Genomic DNA, 18,251 nt, shown 5'->3' with positions numbered 1-18,251 from the left:
GGTATACAAATGTAGGTATTTAAAATATAGCATATACCTAATATTTATGATATTTTTGCCAACGTAGATGATTTAAAACAACTATGCCAGATACTGTGTTATGAAATCTAACCTTAATATAACATCTATCATAATCAGTGTACATTTAAAAATATCAAAATTAAAAGTTATTTTATTATAATTTGTAATCAGAAAAGTAGATAAAAAATAGTTTATTCTTAAAATATGCAGGTATACCAATATTATACAATATGTCATTTTGAAAATCATAACTCAAATAATATTAGTAATATGATGATAACTATGTACATAACATATAACTGTATAGTGTATAAGGCCAAATTTCATAGCATAACAAATATTTAAAATGTTTGCACACATTTATTTAATTTGTTATTTGTATAAAACACACGTTGGAACACTTGTAAAATAGCTAAAAAGCGAACCAAATAATCAGTTTCAAACACAAATTGGTTGATTAAAAAATTGATATTTTCACATGTCAGTCATTGTTTTCTTTTGTTTAATGCTATTTTTAAACAACATTATACATATCATTACACAAAACATAATTTTTGTACGATATGAATAAATATTATGAACCTAAACTACGAAAACGAATATAATATTCTCAATACCTATAGTTAATTCTTAATTCGTATACGTTTAATTTCTTAATCATTGTATAGTAATAAATAATTATGTCGTCCCTTTTTTATAGATAGATGAATTTTAAATAAAGGAGTGTTCTTGTCAGAATTTATTATAAGGCAGTTTCTTAAAATTCTTCAACTGCATGCTGGTGCTGTAAAAACTAGGTTAAACCTACGTAAAAAAACGTATTTTTTTTGTTTTAAATGTTTATATATTCTTCTACTATACATTCTACAGGTCGCGTTGAACTCGGATTCATAATTCGATTGAAAACAGCGATAAAAAAAAAATCTCTAATAAATCGATAGTTTCAAATGTACAAAAGACTTATGACAGCGTTGGCAAATGAAATATTTTAAAATATTGTAGTTGAACGCTGCAACCTGTAGAATGTCGTCATCAATTATTTCTGCGGGAAGTACACACAATAAAAACCATTCATACAATTATCTCGGTTGTGCAGCAGCGGGGGACCTGCGTTATTCTTCTGCCGCAGAGAAGTGCAGTGAAAAGTCGCGTTTGAGCGATAGTTCGGTTTTCGTTTATTGGCGTGTACACAAGGTGCACTGCAGTTTAGAAAATGGTACCGCCAAAAATCTCGTATCTATAATTACGTCAAATCGCTGAAACGGTATTGCATATATACATTGGCCGCGTGTACCAGGCGTTATAAAATATTATTGTACACGCGATGTATATTTTCACGTTATATCGTCGGTAGCAGCAGCGTTTCGTCCGTGACAAACGAGTGCGGAAAACCGAAAACCTACGGATTTGCAATTTTTTTTTAGGGGCTCCGGCATGATGCGTTAGGCATATATATATATATATTTTAGCTCCGGTTTACCTGTTGGTGCGCCGGGTGTACGAGTGACTGACGTCACGCCGCCGCGCAGAGTCGAGCACTCGACCGGGTCGTCCTCCTCGTCCCGCGCCGCCGGCCGACGTCGTGCCCCCCCCCCCCCCGGCCGGCGCGCCGCGAAGGTGTGCGGCCCGCGAATTATTATTACTACGGTCCGCACACACAACTCTTTTGTGTTACGCGCGACGGCGCACACGCAACGCGTGCGTATAATAGTAATAATAATAATAAAATTGTATACACATTTTCGATGCCACTCTCCGTCCATCGCGATGATTGCGTACACTAATGCCGCGTTCTCTGTTTGCGCACACACAGGCTCGCTCTTTCTATATTATACACCCGAACGCTGCACGGTTTCCTATTTTATTTTTTTCTGTTCTTTCTTCTCCTCCCCGGTGTTTCTCTCGTACACAATAACACACATTGTACATGACGTTGTAGGTATATAAGTAGTTCGACATCGGCGCGTTATGCCCTTCCATTCTTCCGCGGCCGCCGCCGCCGATGTGTGTTTTCTGGTCATCGGTCTCGCGGCGGCGGTCTCACGCGCGCCACAAACTGCGCCGCATCACGAACCCGCGTATAGAATATAATGTGTTGTGTGTACACACTTTTATATATATATATATATATACGACTACGATTCAGTGGCGAAAGAAAGAGTCTATATAATATATATATATATATTGAGAGAGAGTGAGAGAGAGAAAGTGGGAGAGGGATAGATATATAGATGGATATAGACGAGCGAGAGAGGTAGATAACATCTTACACACATAATATTCATCTATGTAATCCCGTGCGGAGAGGAAGGAAAGAAAGAAGGAAAATACCATACAATAATAATATGATATATATATATATATATATACTAGTGGCGGCGGCGCGGGAGAATAGTGAAAGGACGTTGTCCGGTCATAGACCTCTCTCGGCTCTCTCTGTATATATACACCACAGCCGCCGCACGCACGCGGTATATATAATCGGTTCGGGATGTGTTGTATTATATAGTATATACGCACGCACATTACAAAACACACACACACACACACACACACACACACACATACATATATATATATATATATATATATACAGATATTATATATATGTGGGAGTCTATGTCTGTGTGTGTGTATGTGTATTGTACATAATGTAATACGCACGCAGAGAACGAACCTTGGCGGTCGCCGGTTGTGGTGGTTGTCGGCGATGAGAGGGATAGTGAGGGGGCTACGCGCAGGCCGTTGCGCCGGACGAAATTAATGTGCACGCCGATATAATATTGCATTGGGTTCAATATAATACAATAATATTATGTTGTCGTGGATTTAAAATTTTTTTTTCGTATAGGCATTATTATTATTGTTATCATTGTTTCGTCCACGTACACTCCGCGCGCGGATAAATGTAAATCGCGCGTGTTGTGTTGACGCTCGCCACCCCGGTCATCTCTATAAAACACGCGGTTTAAATCCATGCTGTAACAAGTTTTAGTACCGATGTAATGAATTTATAATATATCAGAGCTTAGTCACTCAAAATTGTCGAACGGACAGATTTTATATGACTAAAAGTCCCATTGACCAGATTTTCCTTTAATAATTAGTACCCTTTTTACCCAAAAACAATTCTACTCTTTTAGCACACACGTCGTGGAGTTTACTCGATAGTATAATTGTACATTTTTCGATCACACGTTCATCATTTTGCAAAGTACGTCTCAAAATGATTTATGTTTGATGTTAACTTATAAACTATTATTGCTTGGGTACTTGTATTTTTACTGCTTATGCAAATTAATTTAATAACTTAATAACACTCTAAATTATAACTAAATTAGATATGAGGTTATATAGTGCAGCGTAATACTATAGAGTATAGACTGTGACAAATCTTATCTGTTTATAAGTGATTTATATATCATATTGTCGATAAAGTATCGTCGTCCGTGTGGAGCCAGTACCAATAAATTGACAATGTAATTATACCTACTGATAATCTGTCGTCTAATAAATTCAAAGAGTTATAGTCGTTTGGAAGGAGTTTTACGCCTACTGCCCCTCCCCTCATATATCCCTGTAGGCTATTATACATAATTTTACAACGCGTATACGTATATACACATATATATATAAGAAATGCTTATTGAAAATAAATATACACATATTTGAACATTTCAATTTCCCGCATGATGCACACCATCTCAATGTGTTATGCGATTTTCACTACATCCATATTTTAGTAAAATCATTGTCGGCACATGAATAGGCCGGAAATTCCATAGTTTATTGCCCTCCCTCGGCTCCCTCCCCTACGACTTGGTATAGTTATTTCCATTTGATGCGATAAATTGATATCGAGTATGTATTGTTTGCACATATTACGTAATCGGACAATGGCTTTTGGTTCCTGGTTGAGATTTCGTGATAAAATCTAAAACAACGTGGATAATATAAATTATAATATAAATAAATACTATATTTTATTATTACGTCGCCATTAATGCGTTTTGCTGTAATTCCGTTTTAGGTTATGGATATGATGACTATATACCTATACGAATAGGTACGTGTATTAAATAGTAAAATGTTTGAAATTAAAATTGTGAATTGCATAAAACGTTTCAGTAGTATTTGATTTTTAATCATTACATCGTGCATCTTACTGCGGTAATATAATGTAATAACATGATTTACTCGAAAGCTAATGGTATACGTTTTTCTTAATATCGGTACGATGAATGCGGCAAAAAAACTTGAAATTTGAATATTGTGATGACAAGGAACGAAGGAAAGCTTATTTATAAGCTATAGCAGATAGCTATTTCGAATTTAAATGTGACACTGTTATACAATATTAAATCTAAATAATAAACAGAAACCATTCGATGTCTACATATACTGTCGTATTGCTGCAGGAAGCGGAAGGATAATATAGCGTCATATTATATTTATATGCGCAGAGTGCAGCGTTGTATTATTGATGTTGCACAACGAATTTTTCACTGTATATAATATATTATATATATAGTTATATAGTTATTAATTATTGATATATTTCGTATCGTATGTATACCATTTGTATCAGTTCTCCACAGTATAATCACTCAATTGTCATAGGTTATACATCTACGCAATAGTTTACAATTCCGATCATTGAAAAACTCATATTATAATAGTTTACGGGTTATCTTTTCGATTTATCTCAACACATTCGGTCGTATATGTGTGTCGATAAACTTATCGACCACTTATTATTTATTTATTTATTATTTTTATCAGATAAGACGGATGTATGTGTGTCATTTATCACATTATGAAATAGTTTTATAGTTAAAAATATAATTTTTTATTTCGTTCGCCGATGAAACTCTTTAAAAGCGCCGTTTTTCTATACAAATTAAAATATATGATATGATGTCTTATATACGTCCTCGCATAGAATAACCTAAATAATCATATATTAAATAGTGTTCTAAACTGTTTTCATCTGATTATAAATTGTATTTAATCGTACATATAGTAGCTTAAAGACACCAAATACTTTCTATCTTATGCGATTTATGTGTCAATTATTATATTGTTGACGAATATAATATATTATTATTTTTAACTAAATGCAATAAATATATGTGTATGTGTGACGAAGTCTTTCGTAGATTTAATACGATTTAAAACGAGGCTTATAAAATATGAATTCGATTATTATACAAGACGATTCATTAAAATATCTTGATGATAGCACTTTTTGGAGCATCAATTAATGTATAATTTCTACTAATTATTGATTAATGTATATAATAATTCGTATCATATACAAGACGCAATCTGAAAAATGCTATATAGTATGTTCGTTCTAATTAAGCAAATTCAGTTAAACGAATTTTGACTATTTCCTTTCATATAAAATTTGTTTCGCGTGAATAATAATATATAATATATTGTATACAGCTAATTTAAAGTGAATTCATTTTCTGGGGAACTGCGGGGGCCATCCCAATACTATCTGTAAAATCAGTATATGATCAAATATTAGGGTTGATTATGAATAGGAATGCATTGAATACTAAATAGTATTAATTAATTTTTGAATCTGATCTGCATACTATATTGTGCTTATTAAAAAGTATATACACACTATCAATATATTTCTAAAACAAAAAACAATGAAAACTAAATGTATAGAAATAATTATCTCGTTTGAAAATTGTTATCTATAGTAAAAAATCACGATAAAAACAATTATTAAGTCAACCTTAAAATCATTTATTCGACGTAAATTTGTTTCCGGAAGATTACACTGAGATAGTTTTATGTATTGTATAATATTGATATTTTTATTTTTTACTATATTATTTTTAATCGCTAATCTGACAAAATTATTTTGATAATTTTACTATAAACAATCTCCCGGATAACTTAAAACTTGATTCCCTTTCAACGCATCGCAAAATAGTTTATATGTCCTTCTTATATACAAATTATTAAATGATAGTATACCTTACTTTCCATTACTTGGATGTACATCTCTTCAAGTACCTCAGTACTACTCCGATCATTATGTATTTATATCTAAAATTGCATTTAAAAACAACAAAATATTATTATATAGTCAATCTACACTACTCTGACAACTCTTTATTGAAGTTAATTTTTCTAACTTTGATTTCTTATTTAATATTCTACCTGACCTAAAGCATCATTACTCTAATTATTTATTATAATTATTGATTTTCATTATGTTATTGTTATATTATGTCTTATTACTTTATATTATACTCATAACATGTAATCATACTTATGTTAACCAACTCATTTTATCTGTACTCGAGCCTTCCTGGCGTTAATTAAAATAAACAAATAAATGATATACTATATACCTATACGATGATGCTGCATGATTGTGTAGCGTTGTTTATTTAATTTATCAAAAAACATAATGACTAATTTCTACGAATGCGTGTTCGATTTATATCTAATATATGTTTAACAAAAAAATAAAACTCAATACATTAATATTACGTCTTAATGTTTATGCCGTTTATGGTCCTTGTAATATTCTATACTTTGTCAATATTACTGGGATGTCGTTTAAGTAATTTATCTTCAACGTGTTTTGGGTTGTTTGGGTTTCATCGACGTATTTTATTATTTGACTAAAATACGAAACTATACAAAAATATATTTTACGCGCTTACGACATATTATCATATATTATTGTTATTTTCTTTTATTAAAACAGTTTATATGTAAATTGATTGTGCAGTATCATCCCAAACAGTTATACCTATATCCCATTGTGGTATTGTAGCTTACGTGCATCTATATAATAGAACGTGAAATAAAACAAATAGGTTAATGATTCTTTTGTACATTTTACGTTTAAAAAAATTACGTTCTATGCATTCCAAAGCACTTCATTATAATAATTTATCGTAAGTGTGTAATTTTTCTTTCGAAAACATCATGAAATATTTACAAACACTTAAGCTTATTAGGTACAACATAATATATACAATAACGTATAAAAGGTATCCCTATAATACTATTAGTATACTTTGGTCTTTGGCCGTAATAATTACATATTTATATTATATTATATATAATTTCAAGGCAGACCAAAACCGTTCCGTTTTATCTATGACTCAATAATAATCTCTGACGTCTGCAGTCATAATCAAAATAACATTAATATTTTAGTAATACGCATATAATATTTCAATATAATATTACTGTGTTTATTAAAACCTTTACAGTGTTGTTCATAGTCACACTGTTATAGTTTATTTATTATTTTTAATTCGTCGTCGTCTCGTCGACTCGTTCTAGCTGTAACTATATGAATAATACCTCTACTATGTTATAGCGTTTTAGTAGTATACAATATGTACCACTGGTCATTGGTTCGATGTCGCCGCATACTTATAGTCTTACTACATTTTCTTGGCGAATCATAATAATTGCATGTGTATAATTATATTATTGTATACATTCAGGCAACAGGTAAAATAAGCATATTTAAATTACCTAATATTTGTATCGTTCATTAAGTCATTAGCCATGCGTATGCTAATAATCTGATTGCGGTAATACCAAAACACATGTATAAATACATGAGCGTGTGTGTGTGTGTGTGTGTATGTGTGTACTAAATGTTTGTTTACCTCTTACCTATACGACTTTGTACGAGAAAACTAATTGGTCTCGCCGTTTTATAATTTTTCGAGGATTTCTACAGTTCCAAGTATTGTATAATTATTAGTCATTACAAGAACTTACAGTGTTTGCCTTTCTCGATCCAATCGACTTCAAAAATAATCAAAACTATCATTCGTATACGATCTTTGAATGACATTTAAGAAATGTCATATTACATAATATTATAATGCTTGTACCTTAATACGTTTTGTAACTAAGTGTCCGATACTTGATGTTGTAAATACCTATAATATTCAACAGTAAAATTATGTGTCATTTGAAAACTGATGAGATCAGTCGTCATTGAACGGGAAAGTAATAAATCGAAAAAAATTGTGAAATATAGTACGATCATATCTTGCAAACATTAAATACAACTCGCTACCTATATATCGAAAACGTTATAATGATTATGACTTATATGTACAGGTGCAGTAATATAATAATGAGTTGAATAAAAAAAAAAGTACTGGTGACGTTAAAAAACCGTTAGAAAACCAACGGTCGTAAAACTGTAGGTATATACAGTATAAAAAAAACGAAAAAACGAGTTCCTGATATACATTCTGACGTCTGGGTGATCATCAGCTATACCTCGTAGATACGTCGTGACGTGGATCATTACGATAATATGTGTATCGCCGATACGTTTTTGAGTGGACATAACATGTAAGTACCATAACAATATAATATATACACTATATACAGGTTGACGGTTGTATAGTGTATTGCCTTGTTTTTTCAGGTACGCGTATATTATTATACATTATCTCTCTCCTCTTAATGAAACTTTAAAAATCAACCAACATTATGGCAGAAATGTACATATTTTGACATTTAAAATGTCTCCGTAGACTATATTTCCGTATTAGCAATATTAAATGCATTAAAAATTACTATATTTTAAATTAAATTTGTTACTTTAATCACGATTATCACTACTGTAAATATACTTGAAATTGGAAAATGTGTCCGTAAAATAAATGAATAAAAAAAATTGACCACCTAAGATTTAAAAAAACGCAAACACTTATTCGCTTTTGAGCTATTTGTCTCTTAAAAACGACATACAAAGTTATAAACGATGGTGCCAAAAAGAAGAATGTGGTTTTCAAAATTTTACCATTTCGCACACATTTTCTCCTCCCAACCATGTTGAAACGCTTAAGTACTTATAGCATTTAACCAGGCGGTGGTCCATGCAGCTATAAATGTGCAGCTGCAGCAGTCGTTATTATAATATTGTCAACGCGCCACCGACTGACGCGTATTGTATAATATACGAAATTTTTCATTATATTATTACTATAGTTTAATACTCTCTCGTATAGTACACGAATACACGATATTATAACTATCTGTTATCGTGCCACACACAACGAAAACGGCCGCGCGGCTAATAGCCATCATCATACAGAAAAAGGCGTGTCATTGGAAACATTTTTTGTTTCATTATATTTCATATTATTTCAAAATATAAAGACCCAAATGCCGACGGATACCTATCGACCTCGGGGAACGAACTCGCCTTTTTCTGTTATGTCTTATTAATTTATATATTATTTTTTTTTCGTACGTGGGCAATGGACTTATTATACGCGAGAGTCGTAAACGGGCCAGAGAGACCTAACGAGCAGTACGCACATAATATTATGTATATAAAATTGTTTGTATATTACAACTGCCGGATACCCCCAAGGCCTCACATATATAAGTATATAAATAGGTATGTACTAATGTACTATATAATATATTAATATATATAGAACACTATTGGATACGACCGACTGCCGAGATGACAACAAACCGTATAATATGTACAAAATCCACCAGTCACCATGTTATTACATATTATTGTTATATAATAGCCGATGTTCTGTTGATATTAATAAAGGTTGTTTCTGACTGCTCGCACGATTCTGTTGACATAATTAGTTGATTTTTTTGTCGAACAACACTCAATTTTTCAAAATCTATTAATATGGTTTTGAAAATATTTTTTTTTCACAGTATTTGTAGTCGAAATACAACAACATTTTTTATTTTTTAATATTTTTAATTACTTTTTATCGTTAATATTTTTTAATTTTGAACTTCTTTTGGATAAAAACATACATTTTTAATTTAATATTCTGAAGCAGAATATTTCGTTACATAAAAGTCGAAATAGAATATGAAATTAAAAATGTATGTTGTCATTTAAAAAGTAAAAATCTTTAAAACAGTATAATGAAAAAAATATTAAAAATTAATTTCTTTTCCAAAAATGTTAATATATTTTAAGATCAAGAATATTGTTCGATAAAAGAAACAAGTAGTATAAACTTATACTAGACATGTATACATGCCCCGGTGATTGGGTGTTTAAAGTGTTTAAACCTACTCGCCGAATTTCTTCATAAAAACGAACGTTCGTATAGATATAGGATTATCCAAAAGTTTATCTAGACCAGGTTAGAACTTCATGTCCTTTGTAATACAATTTATTTATGGCAAACACTTTTATGATGATTTCCTAAAGATAAATTAACATTACTTTTCATTTTTTACTTATAAATTCCCAAAAATATGTTTTCCATGTAAGTGCACCTATAGGTATATACATATAAAATGCTCATGATACCAGTATAGACCTTTGAATCAGTCGTTTTCATATTTATTCGCTAAACCGTCGTACGGGCTTAACGTATTTACTATATAGGTTCTATAAGTACTACATACTATCCGTGTTTATCTCCTTTAACGACGTGCCTATACTATCGTATCTACCAATAACGAAATGAAAACCGTCTCAGTTATCTACTCTCTTCCCTGAAACGTATATGCGTGTTTCATCGCATAATGAGTAATGACGTACGGTATGACGTATTAATAATAAACTATAATAACATCTTCGCAGTACTCCTGAAATAATATGCGCGTTTAATCGTCTCGTCGCATTCACAAAATTAAATAGAAGATTCAGCCACTGAAATATTTAATTTTCTTGTATTCGACGGTAAATTTATTACAGCGCGCCAGCGCACCATAATAATATAATAATAAGTATATGCTGCAGTATAGTGCAATTATTATTTCAACATTCCGTCGAGGCGCTATAATCTCACAATACATTATTTATAAACGCTGCAATCTTCAAAGTACATTTCAAAACCTATTATATTATGCTCTTCTTCGGCGTTCTTTTTTGATTGATTGATTGATATTTTTTTTCTTTTTGGCCTTTAAATGTAATAATTATATTATACTATATAATATTGTGTATTTATTATTGTACTAATTGTGCTGTCATCCTATATTTATATTATCTTCTTCTCGGTAGTTCGGTAAGTTCGGTATCATTTTTCTTGCAAAATAATTATTTGTTTATTTTTGAACTATGAGGTAGGTATGCAATAGTTTCTGCCGACGCTTTTATTTCACATTCTTTATCAGTAATATTGTATGTTTACGTTGATGCCCCCTTTTCATATAAAAGCTGCTATACCATCTTTCAAATTGAAATAAATATTTTGGACTTAGAAAAATATGTGAATAAAAAAACACTAAAAAATATTTTCTGAGTTTAATATTTTTACAACTTATTGCTACATCTTTTCTATTCACGATTGTCAACATCACTTGGAATCGTTATAATAGCAACGTTATATAGTCTGTGTGTATTCTATATTTGTATATTATATTATAATTTATATAATTATCGAATATTATCGTAATTTAATGTACAGCACTACAGCTTATTTATGCCTAATTATATATGGTACGTTTTGATGCAATATCTGTGTATATAAGTAAGATCGGATTGTTTTTCAAAATATTTTTTCAAAAAATAAACCTTTTTTTATTATTATTTTGCACATCTATATAAATATATAATGCAACACAATAAATATAATGGCATATTGATACTATATTATATTAATATACACAATATGGAGTTCTGCCAAAAAATCTAATTTAAACTAAATCCTAAAATTCCAGCTAAAAACCCTTTGTCTAATCGCAGACACATGCCATAAAATATATATCCATTCTGATCGCCATATGCAAACGGTAGAAGACACGGCCATCTGTCTACAGTATATACCAATTTTTATTTTTTTTAAATTTATTTTTTGTAACCAATAACAACCGTATTTATATCAGAAAAAATTATTTGATTTTCGTGAGTCAAAACGTAATCGATGTGTATGGCCACCTTATAGGAGTTGTAAAACGAAGGAATAAAAAAAATTACCCGAGTCTTAAGAAGATACGCTCCTATATGGCTATATGTATAATAGCGCAAAATTTGGTGCCAGGTGATTCGATATTTTTAAAGTCTATACGAGTCTATCATCCGCATAGAAATGTAAATCAATTTATACATGTGTATGTACTATATTATGTCTATAGAATGTGGTGTACTGGTGTGTATAGAATATAATGCATAGGTCGTACATGAAAATTTTAAATAAAAATAATATGTATTATTATGCATACTATATATGTATGCTTCAGAACACGATGTCATTTACATTATATTAACAATACGTCTGCAATAGATAATTATTACGACATTTTGGTATTTTGTTTCGATTGATAATAATATTATTGCGTGTTGTGTGGAAAGATAATCATCTCTAGTACTGATGATATGAAAATATAGTGTGATAATTATTAACTTATATTATTATTATTATTTTGTTTGTACAAACATAATAGGTTACCAATATCTCCAATAGTCTATAAGTTGGGACTGCTGCATTTCGTGTCGGTATATAACGTCTCAAGACATTAGTTGTAGTACACATTAAGTGTTACACGCAGTTTGCAGTACTCGTTAAAGCTAAGTACTCTAATAAGTTGATCGTTGTTTCACGAACGTTTAATAATATTTCGTATACACATTTATTAGTCCTTTGTGTCGGAATCTGATGGCTGATTTTGTGAACTAGTGAGTGTGTGCTATGTACGTTCGAAAATTATTATTACCAGTTTTGCGTCGGGACACAATAATTACCAACACGCTTTGCAACCGAATGATAATATCAAAACATCAAAGAGACGCGACATAACGATTTGTCATACATACTGAATTCACTATAGAGGAGAAATTGTTTACAATTCATATCTTTACGTTCTGCGATGAAATTGACCAAGACAGATGAAAATTCTAGTGATTGACCAATCCGAGCGATCGTGCTGTAATCGACATTAAGTCCTATATATATAGTCCTACATACACACGTTGAAGTTCATATGAATTATTTACGATTATGAACACTAAAAATTGCCCTAGGAATTGGTTTCGAGGAAAATAACCTCAGTTTTAAACTTTTAACTGTATATAGTAAAGAAATTATTAACATAGTGAACTAGAACAGAAACGTGAATTATTAAATTGTCTAACACAAAAAAACCAAAGCCATTAAGATCCTAACTAAGATCTATGGTATGATTTCCTTATTTGGAAGCAGGATTTAAATTATTAATTTAATTTTTGAGCATGAACTCAAGCCGTTTTGTTTTTTTAATTTAACGTGCCCGGTCAAAATCGTATCCATTATTTTTTAAATAAAACATAACCTAAATTATTAAAAGTTCTAAGATCTGTAAACAGAACTACAGAACTATGTACATCGATAAAAAGATTATAAAAAATAATAATGAATATTATACTTGCCCAAACAATAAATGTATATATTTTTTCATTCTTTGGAAAATTCATTAGATTAAATTTATTGGAGTGGACGGTAAGAGAAGTTACTGTCAAAAATTGTCATTAAACGTCTAGCTGTGAAATAGTATGTAAACTATTCACCTATAACTATACTATTATTTATTACTTTATTTAGTATTTATTTATAAGTTGTTGAAAGTTGAGTTACTAGTTGTCGAAGGCCTCAAGTTCTCAAACTAAAGAGTTTGTTCATTTAAAAGTATACTTTTGTACAATATATACTAAATTACCGTGTGTAAATTGTTACATATGTATGTAAGTTGAAGTATATATACCTAATATATAATGTATATAATATAATACACTGTATGCACGTTAGGTACTAACTCTTTTTCTATCGTTTTCCTAAAAAATGTTATTGCTTTTTCACAAACACATTTCACACGATACACATTATATTATTTACAGTAGAGGCCGTTTAGCCACCCATATAAGTAAAATAATAAACGACAATAAAACTACAAAATATTTAAATATATTGTTGTAGTGTACTGCCTATATTATATTTCTAGTGCGTTTTTTCGGAAGAACGATTTTGATATCTACGTATACATTATTGTATATATATTTCATGGTACATTCGATCAAGCGTAACAAACCAACTCTTTGTATTTAATTCGATTATAGAAATCGAAAAAAAAAAATAGAAATATCTCTCTCGCGTTTTATATTATATAAAATATAACTCCTGCGTTATATTTTAATGTGCCACGTGTTATCTAAATTCAGGTGTAATAGTAAATTTATATATGGCAAATATTTATGAAATTCTTTTTAAATCTTTTAATTTTATCAATCGATTAAAATATATGTATGCTATCTCATATCGTTTATCGTTTTCAATTTATTTTATTCAATAATAATTACAGCTAAATGCGTGGCTAATCAAACACTCGACATTAAAATAATTCATTATAATATGATGCGGACGAGGACAGAACTTTATAAAAATCTCAACGGCCAACATATACACACACCAATGGATCACTAAAGAAATGTATATTATCGCTGGAGAATATAAGAGTATACAAAGTATATTATTATTTTATAATAAGTGTGTTGGTAAAAATATGATAAGGTTTCTGACTTTTTGACATATTGATATGGAAAAAAATTAAAGTTATTAAATCGGTGTCCTCAAACAATGCACAAAAAGTATTTAATAATGTGTTTCCTTTATCATTGAGTAACGATATAAATATAATAAAATTCCAACGTCCGTTTGAACGTTGGAATTTTATAATTTTAATTTATTGTAATATTATCATGATATAGGTAGGTAGAAAGTAGGTTCCTGTATTATGTTCTCTACATTATTTCTTAAATCACTTTAGATAATTGAATAACTTTAAATTTAATTTACCCACACGTTAAAACCATTAATGGCTTTGTGGAACATCGCATTTAAAATATTAAAATATCATACCTAAATATTATAACTATAATTGAGAATTATTCATGCGAAATGTAATTACCTAATGACAATAATGACTTTACATTAATATAATGATAATCGTATAAATGAAATGGTTTCACTAACGAGTTACGAGTAGATACCGTAATACACTTACCTATACACCAATTACGAGCTAAACATGCGGCGAAAACACTAAATAAATATTATACATTTGTTCAACAGAAGATATCAACAAATATTGTTTGATGGTATAAGAAAACGGAAATCGCCATACTGTGGTTATCGTAATGCACTATTTGTATTATTAATATACGTGACGTAGTACTGCAGACGTATCTGTGACCAGCATCACTCCGGTCCAGCTGCAGGGACTATAAAATAACGATGATATTGCCTGTGCGTCTTTATTACCAAGTTTTCAGTGACTATTTCTGGCGTTGGTGTACATAGAATATAACAGAAATAACTGGAAGATATTTAATTTTATAACTTATTAACTAACCTTGTAATATATCATTTTATTCTTCTCAATTTATGATTTTTATATCTTATTTAAATGCACGATAATTATTAATTACATATTTTAAAAAGACAAACACTTAAGGTTTACAAAATAATTTATTAATTTGTTATAGTTATAGAGTAATTACAGTAATATAGTATATAGTATATTATAGTAATTATTATATTTGTTAGATATTTTTGTTAATAAACGCCCTTTTTAATATGTAAGTAAAGGATACAATATATTGGTATGACATGAATGCGAATTTATAAACAACAATATAGTTTTGAGCTGAAACTTATACCTTCTACGGCTCTCCAATAATCGATATATTTAATATGTCATACTTCATAATATTTAATATAGACCCGACCTTTCATAATATACACGTTGGAAGTAGGAGAAATTATTTATTATTCGTCGATAATGTGGTAAATCCACGTAAGTTGATTTTACAGGTAAAGAAAAAAAAACCTTATTGAAATATTTGAAATACGAAGTGTTAGTGTTTTATATATTATTATAAAGAAATACCATTAAAAACTTCTTTTTTGTAAAGTGTCGTTACTTCGCTAGTGAGTGATACAAAAATCTACAAATTACATGCAAAAATTAAAAATCAAAAAATTAGGCATGTTGTACAAAAAAAATATGTACGTCACATTAATAGTAACACTACTCTCTCATCCACTTAGTGTAATCATATTTTTCAAGAAATAGATATCTATTTTATGAGCCAGGATCATATTGTGCAATTAAAGCTTGTGTTCATAAAATGGGCATTGTATATTTGATATTTTATAAAATAGAAAATCTTACTTTATGTAATATTTTTAATTAATTAGGTATATTAAATGGATAATTTTTCATAAAATTCTAGCTAATAACATGAATATACATGTTATTTTGTATTTTATTATAAATGTTTTATGTATATGTATATATTATATATATGTTGAATTATTAGAGTACAAAGTACTAATGAAAAAGTATGAATTGAGTTTAAACGAAATTACATTTTTTTAATTATTCGATGTATTTATTATTATTATCTATAATATGATAGTATTATTTGTATTATTTTATTTTATTTTTTTTATTTTAGTAGTGTTATGACAGTTTCACTTAACAGAAACTTTAAAACATAGATATACAAAGTTTTGTTTCACACTTTTCTATTGCTGTTCTCGTAATTTTGTATTTATGACCTATTGACATACGTAATTTGACAATTCCCCGTAGTAATGTCCATTTTTATGTAGAAATTCTTTGTATATTTTCTTCTTTTTACGTATATTTTCCCTAAGTTTGTTAATGTTATTGTAACTATTTTATTTTTCATACAAAATTCGAAAAATAAATAAAATTTCATTTTATATTAAATAATTGTTCAACCTCAACCGTCTTATAATACTTAATGATCTCTCATATCGAGTCAGACAATGTATACTGACAATAAAAATTATACAATCTTATGTAGTACTACTGCAGTGGCAGTACAACTATAGTCTACAATATCATGCCATCTACTGTGACAAAAAAAAAATGTTCAATTACATACAGTCCATTAAAACAATATATATCCATGTTAAAAAAATTAAAACTTGTATTATATGATAAAACTATCATCTTCAGATTTCACGAAAAAATGATCCATATAAAAAGATTACTCAAAATATTATTAGTTTAATGAAAACTACGATTACACTAAGTGAATACAATATAATATATTTCGTATATTATTATTGTGGCTCTCAAGATAAAAAAAAATGTATGTATAAATATTATATATGATTATATAGATTGCGAATGACGGCATTGATCTGCGGTAATGTAGCAAGACTGGTGTTGCCCAATCGTCCAAATGGTCTATACTTAGTTTTACTTATAATATTAGATATGGCTACAAGTAGTAGGTATACCGCGGTGTTTGTGCGGAAACATGGTCCCGTTGCAAGTGAATCACGGTAAACGAGGCTGTAGATAGCGCACGCGCCTTAATTTTTCTCGTATAACACATTATTTATAATATTAATGACATAACGTCGTCATAGTATGTATTTTTATCGCTGTAAGACTATTTCCAGGTCAACGGCGAACGGCAACAAATGATCAGCTACGAAATTCGTAGGGACCGCAATTGCGTGTAAATTTTATACAGACCTGCACGACCTGCACGTGTCCGTGGTGAAGACTGTATAACTGAGAAACTACAATTAATTTTATAAAATCCTAGGCGAGAAGAGCGCGAAGAGTTTCGATTTTCTTCAGTTTTCGTCTTGAAATTCGTATTATATTCCATTTTTTTTCGGCTAGTCCTGTAAAAATTTTACTATTCATTACCGACAGAATTTTGCCATCATTGCGTGTCACGCGCCTGTCCGTTTGCAGTGCGATGTACTGCAGTTGTAAACCGCAGGATAGATGCTGCGTCCACGTGATGCTGCGCGAACCGGAAGTCATCCACGTGCGTGCTATAAATGTTATGACAATTGATAATAACTCCACGAAACCACACATAGGTATATTATAATAATTAATATCGTTTCCCGTCACTCGTATAGACACGTGTCTCTCCCAACTCCGTGATATGTCAAATATTATATAAATACACTATGGAAGTCTAATCAGATTTCGCCTACGTGTATCGATGTCTCCGCACGTGTTGGTATACGTCATACTATACATATATACACGCATGGTTTCTCATACTCAGTTTGCTTCCGAGCTAATATTCGTAGTCAGATTGGAGAAGTCTCTTAGACTATAGTCAATTAATTATTATGACATTGTATTACAATAATATTGTATATTGTATATTTGAAACAATATTACAATTGAGTACATAAATTTCAGTCGAGCGTTCGAAATCAGCATTTCAAAAGTTA

At 30.1% G+C, this 18,251-nt stretch overlaps 1 long non-coding RNA gene across 1 annotated transcript; it reads left to right on the top strand.

The window, feature by feature from the left end:
* The first annotated feature begins 7,293 nt into the window (after positions 1-7,293).
* LOC132917052 (uncharacterized) lies at positions 7,294-9,659 on the top strand. The gene is made up of 3 exons (XR_009660239.1): positions 7,294-7,524; positions 8,149-8,388; positions 8,465-9,659. It is a non-coding gene; the product is annotated as an uncharacterized LOC132917052 (long non-coding RNA).
* Positions 9,660-18,251: the final 8,592 nt, after the last annotated feature.

The sequence above is a fragment of the Rhopalosiphum padi genome, chromosome 1 (genome assembly GCF_020882245.1).
Source record: "Rhopalosiphum padi isolate XX-2018 chromosome 1, ASM2088224v1, whole genome shotgun sequence".
Classification (NCBI taxonomy): domain Eukaryota; kingdom Metazoa; phylum Arthropoda; class Insecta; order Hemiptera; family Aphididae; genus Rhopalosiphum; species Rhopalosiphum padi.
Note: the sequence above shows the minus strand (reverse complement) of the source record. Positions and strands in the feature narration are given on the sequence as shown.